Source organism: Cavia porcellus, unplaced genomic scaffold, assembly GCF_034190915.1.
Source record: "Cavia porcellus strain 051 isolate PalLab524CR breed Dunkin Hartley unplaced genomic scaffold, mCavPor4.1 scaffold_1, whole genome shotgun sequence".
In the NCBI taxonomy this organism is placed as follows: domain Eukaryota; kingdom Metazoa; phylum Chordata; class Mammalia; order Rodentia; family Caviidae; genus Cavia; species Cavia porcellus.
In genome coordinates this window covers 112,561,982-112,567,981 of record NW_026947484.1, presented here as the reverse complement: position 1 = coordinate 112,567,981, position 6,000 = coordinate 112,561,982, and positions in this window count along the sequence as shown.

Below are 6,000 nucleotides of genomic sequence, written 5' to 3'. Positions count from 1 at the left end.
CAGCCCCCTTTCCTTAGTACAGTATAAATTATTAACTAACTCCTTTCATCTCAGATCAATTTACAAAACAGAAACAATTACCCCTTGTTAATGAGAATGAACAGTTCTAATAATTATGAAAGTTGCGTTTGATTCTGTTTCCTTACAGGTCCCTGTCTACAGTCTAATTCAGAGTTGTCTGCAAAGTGAAATAAAACCAAGATTTCTCACTTTGAGAAATAGCTGGCCATGAAACAAATGGGTTTTGCTTGTGAATGAACACGGAGGAACACACTCAAATATGCTCCATACTCTCTGGTGGTGCTTGCAAACATCTGGGCTTCTGAGGGGGCTGCTTTTTAGAATGGGGCTTTGGAGAGGTGTTCACACCACTCTCCTTAAAACAGCGGGTAATTGTTGATGGACAGGCTTACCTCAGGAAGAAGAGGGAGAAAGGGCTTTCTCTCACCCCCTGCCATGCTGCGTGGGCTGAGGCCTCAGGCAGGCTCTGTGAGCTTAACTTTATCTTTCCCTTCGGGATCAGTGACAAGTCCGAAAGGATAAAGGTGGACGTTAGACACCAAAGGAGTCCTGTGACTCAAAGAGAAAGGCAAATTTTAATCTCAATTGGATAAAAAAAAAAAAAAAAAAAAAGGAAATGACTCAGCTTGCTGAAAGAAAAGGCCAAGTCTGAGGTAGGCCTAGCAGCTGGGTTTCTGCACCTGGCCAGTTTGCCTTCCCAGGATGGGCCAACACTGGGACTTAGCTATTATTTTGGTTCCTCAGGGAGCTTTCAGAGTGGAGCACACTGTGGAGTCTGAAGGGGAGAGGGAGGCGGTCCCTCCAGGGGAAGGAAGACAACATAGGGCAGCAGAGACCAGGGAGTTACTAACAGGTCTTTTTTGGCTACGAAAAAAAAAAAAAAAAAGTAGGGATAATCCTGGCAATCACATCAATCACAGAGAAGCAACTGTGAAGATTTCCAGCAAAATCATAGCTTGTGGGTAAATAAGAAATATGACTGTAGGAGAAAACAGTAGAAAACTACAGAAGGACCTAGAAATCATCAACAAAGCAGGTGGTGTGTTATCTAACAGTTCTGATAAGAAGCCTACATTTTGGAGGCATCCTTGACAAAATGCAGTTTTGTTTTTTTTTTTTTTTTTTTTTTATTTAAGAGGAAAAAGAGAAAAACACAAAACAAAACAAAGCAGTGTAAGGTTACATATAATACAGAACTACAAAAAAAAGCATAACATTAAGAAATCACCTGTTAATAGATTACATATTATCATCTTGGAAATAGTTGCTCAAATCACAGTATCAAAGAATACAAAGTAGACATTCAAACAGAGAGACTACAAACAGCTGTGTTCAATGATCCAAAAACATTAATATAGTCAGCTATTCAACATCCCTATACACACTTGCTGTTATATCCGTTAGAGCTCTTTTTTCCCCTTCCTCTCTTTTTACAACAAAATTTACACATTTTAGATTTTATTACTCCTTAGTTCTTATTACTTTTTGGGGGGGACAAAATGCAGTTTTTAATATCTCCTTTTGGGAGATTAAATTTTGCAAAATTTCTTGGGAAGAAACAACAGGCCAGAATATAATTAATTGTAAGTATGCTATATTTTTCCTCCATGCTTATAAGAAATATCTATTTATTTATATATCTATTTATTCTTTTCAGTGCTAGAGGTTGAACCTAAGGACCTTCACATTGAGCTATACATTTAGTTTTCTTTTATATTCTTTATTTGGAGGCAGGGTCTTGATAAGCCACTGAATTGCTCAGGTGTTTGAACTTACCATCCTCCTGCTTCAGCCTCTTGTAGTACTGTTATTACAGGCATGCACCACTATGCTTACGTTAGAATTGTTTAATTATGAATATAGTACAGAGAAGTCCCATATATACCTTTCCCAATATCTACTCTTGTTAAAGACTTACATTAGTAGCACACTTTTATAATTCAGAATGTCCTTCAGTATGCCTGATTTTTTCATGATTAGACTGGAGTTGTGGATTTTGGGGAGGAAGACAGTAGAGGTAAAACTGCTGCCACCGTGCTGCTATGTACACACAAATGTTAATTGCAAAATATTTTGAAAGTTTACAACATCCCAGAGCTAGACATTGGTATTATAGAACAGAGTAATCTTTGTTTTTAGGAAAGTACAAGGTTGGCTAGCGGCAGGAACTTAGATTATCCACACATATCCATGATAAAAAATCTGTGTAAGATAGTTTGAAAGGTATTTGTCGTAGGTTTAGTGTGTTTTTGGTACTGTGCTAGATATTTGAGATACAAAAAGCAGCATTGGCCAATTCCCGCTTTTAAGGAACTCACACGTTAGTGTGGTGGGGGATGTGTTGGGAAAAAACACAGGTCAGTAGACAATGAAAATACAGTGTGATCTTGTTCCACACTCAGTGTCTCATTCCTAATTGGCAGTTTGAGATTAGGATACTGCTCTCCCAGAAGTAGCTTTCTGAAGGACAATATGGGAAACAGTGCCTCCATGTCTTGTAGTGTCTTCTTCCCTTAGTGTGTTTAGGAATTCTAGGAGGTCTGATTCATACATCTCACCATAACAGCTGGCCTGGCATAGACTATTTAATACCTGCTCCCCCAAATTGCTCTAAAACAGCGCTCATGTCCAAGTTTAATAGTTAACAGCCATTGCTCCTTTTCTCACTGCTGCCACCCCCTGGAGCTTCTGTGTATGACTGCCTCCTTCTGTGTTTGAAGCCCCTCCTGTTTATGTCAGTTTGGTGCTGTCCGATGCTTCCCGATTTTCTGAGACTGAATCAGCAGCTCAGAGCTGTTAGCAATTTATAAAAAGAAGTTAATGGGAACTCCCATTATCCTGATGTGACTTTGTATGGGACTGATCGTGAAGTTACTCATTTTGATACAAGAATGGATGAATTTGGCCACAGCTGTTGGTGATAAAGTGAGCCTTTGCAAGCTTTTCAGTTTTCATTTCTAGGTATAAGGCCTTGAAGAAGTCACTTCATCTTTCAAGTCTCGGGTTTTTCATTTATAATGGTGGGGACAGGATATGCGTCATGATAAAAAACTAGAATGAACGTTTAAATTTAAGAAAAATGTATTGCAGTAAAGCACACATTACCTTTGACCCCTCTCACAGTGCTTCCCTTCACTTGGAATACACTTCTGTTATTGTCGTCATTTTCCGGAGCAGTTCTGGAGATCCTCTTTCCTGAGTGTTTAGTTGCGCTGTCTTGGATAACTCAATGTCTTGAATCAATTCAAAACATTTTCTTTTTATCGCCATTTTGAGTTTGGGAAAGAGTCAGGAGTCACACGGATCTGGTGAATAAGGTGGATGAAAACATGTTGTGATGTTTTTATGAGCCTACTGGTCTGTTGCACAGCGAATGACAGTGGCATTCACTCTTTTTGATCAGAGCTCGTAAAGATGCTTATAAAAGAGAACTTCCAGAACTGCTTTAGAAAGTGCCAAGAATGATGCAATAAGTATGTCTGAAGTGAGGGGGAATATTTTGAGGGAGATTAATGGCAATGTGTCTTTTGCTGTAGTAACTTTTTAAAAATTTAAACATTTTACGTATATTTTGGTCACTCCTTACACTTCTAATGGGCCTGTGTAAGGCTACGAAGAGTTCATGGATGGTGAATAATTTTTTTTCAGATAAATTGTGTGACAATGATAATAATCGTACAATTAATAGTTATTTTAATCAATAAAATATTCATGGAGTTTATCAGCACATGAGTTTAGATCCAGATAAATAGGGTTTAATTTCTGATTGTGTGACCCGAAACAAGTTCCTTACTTTTCTGAGCCTCACTTTCCTAACCCGCAGGGTGTTTTTGTCTATCTGTAGTTGCTGGATGGTCTTTTTCTCTGGGGCAGGGGAAGCAACGCCTAGATGCTGTTAGTCTGCCATTTTGCTGACATTACTCTTCTACCCATAAAGTGGTGGTGGTACCACGGTACACTTTGGAAGGGGAGCCCAAGTGGGTGACCGAGTGTTTTGACTAAGGTGATTAATCATTGTCATTGACACAGTATTGATGGGAGAATTCATGTCTAGAAGAGCATTAATTTTTGTGAGGACTATGTGACAAAATTTATTTATTCCACAAGTATTTACTGTTTTATTCCAGGTGCTGGAGAACATTATAGGAAACAAAGCAGACCAAAATTCCTGCTTGAAGCCTATATTCTACTGGTAGTGGAAGACAGAAAGTTAAAAAATAAGCAAAAACAGTGAAATATATGTATGTTTATAGATTGAAGTTGGATAGTCCAGGGCAGCCCAGTTGAAAAGAGGTCCTTTGTGCAGTGATGGAAGGATGAGAGGGAAAGATCCCAAACTTTCCTGGGAGAAGCAGACTTGGCATGGCTGGATCGTGAACTTCTAAGTCAAGAAAGGCCCTGAAAGCAGGCTGTGCCAAGACTTGCTTTCTTCTTAGGATGCTTTTCTCTTGCAGCCACCTCCAGGTTGAGGTAGGCAGATCCAAGCTGGCACTATAAACCGGCCACAAAACTGCCACATAGCTTTTACCCCATCAGCCTGTTTTTGACGGCATGATCCTTCTGGGTGGGCCTGGTTTTCCAGCAAAAATATGACAATATCACTCCCTTTTAATTTCCCATTTCTAAGAAACATGCCTAACCAACCTGAAAGGCTTACCAAACTCTCGGGTGGGAGTCTCAGTTCTTCTTCTAAAGGGTTCTGAGCAGGGAAAGGGCAGGGATGTCCCCAGAGGGCAGGGCACAGCCTGTGGTGACCTTGCCAGCTTTAAACTTCCCAAGCACCTTGAGTTCATCCTAATGACTAATACAAAATTTACAATGTACCTGGTCCATTTTCATAAAATATTAAATCAATAAAAAAGGAACCTTCTAAAATATGCTCTATTTATCCTAAAAATTGAGATACCTTTTTTGCCAGATACCTTGAGAACAATCCATGTAATTCCTGTGATGCAGAAGCACTTAATGTAAACTAGATTTATTTTAGCGCTCTACTAAGAAGCATCCTAAAAAGGCTTCTAACCTTCTGGTTTACCCTTCTTTCTTCGCTTAACTCTTCACAGCCATCTGAAATGCCTGGAGGGACCAGGTTTCTTTCCTTGCAGTCCTGGATGGGTCTACAGGGAGGGGCAGCCTCTCCTTTTGCCTCTGCCTTGCCAGTCCCTACCCATCTGGGGACAGAGAGGAAATGACTAAAAATTGAACCGAGGCTTCCAACAGGGCTGTGAGGAGATCTAGCCCATTTTTAGCACATTTTAATGTGAAAATGTCTCTCAGCAGGACTTCCCCTCTCATTGTTTGTTTAGTTATGTGATCAGGAAGTAGACACAATTTTCTTGAATTATTCCTCCCAGACACCAAATTATGTCTCAAAGAGGAAACCTTTTTCTTTCCCCTTCCCCATTTATTTTCACTTTTGTTATCACACCAACACTGATCTAGTTGAAGCTATTTTTCTTACTAAACATCAGTGAAAGCAGGAAAAAAAAAACAAAAACAAAAAAAAAACAAAGCCTGTTCACAGAGTAAACAAGAGGATAGAGAAGTTTAAGACTGTAAAGATGATGCCAGGCTTGGTGGTACGCACCTGTAACCCCAGCACTTGGGAGCCCGAAGCAGAAAGATGGTACAAGTGCAGAGCCAGCCTGGGCTGTATGTGAGACCCTGTTTAAAAAAAAAAAAAAAAAAAAAAAAAAACTATAGACACGAGATACAAAGTTAAATCCAGTTAAGATCTCTTCTCCTTCCTAAATGCTTAAATAGATACAGAAGAGAAACCAGCCCAGAATATGGTCACCCTAGAAGATGGTGTCTCAGAACTGCCACAAATAGGGTGGGGACTGTTTTTGTTTCTGTAAGAAGTTGTTACTGAATGGAAAACAGAATGGGGTGGGATTAAAAAAGAGTGAAATATGCCTGCCATGTAAAACTATTGAGGTTGACATTGGTTAGTCTTGAAATACTATTAAAAGGAGGAAC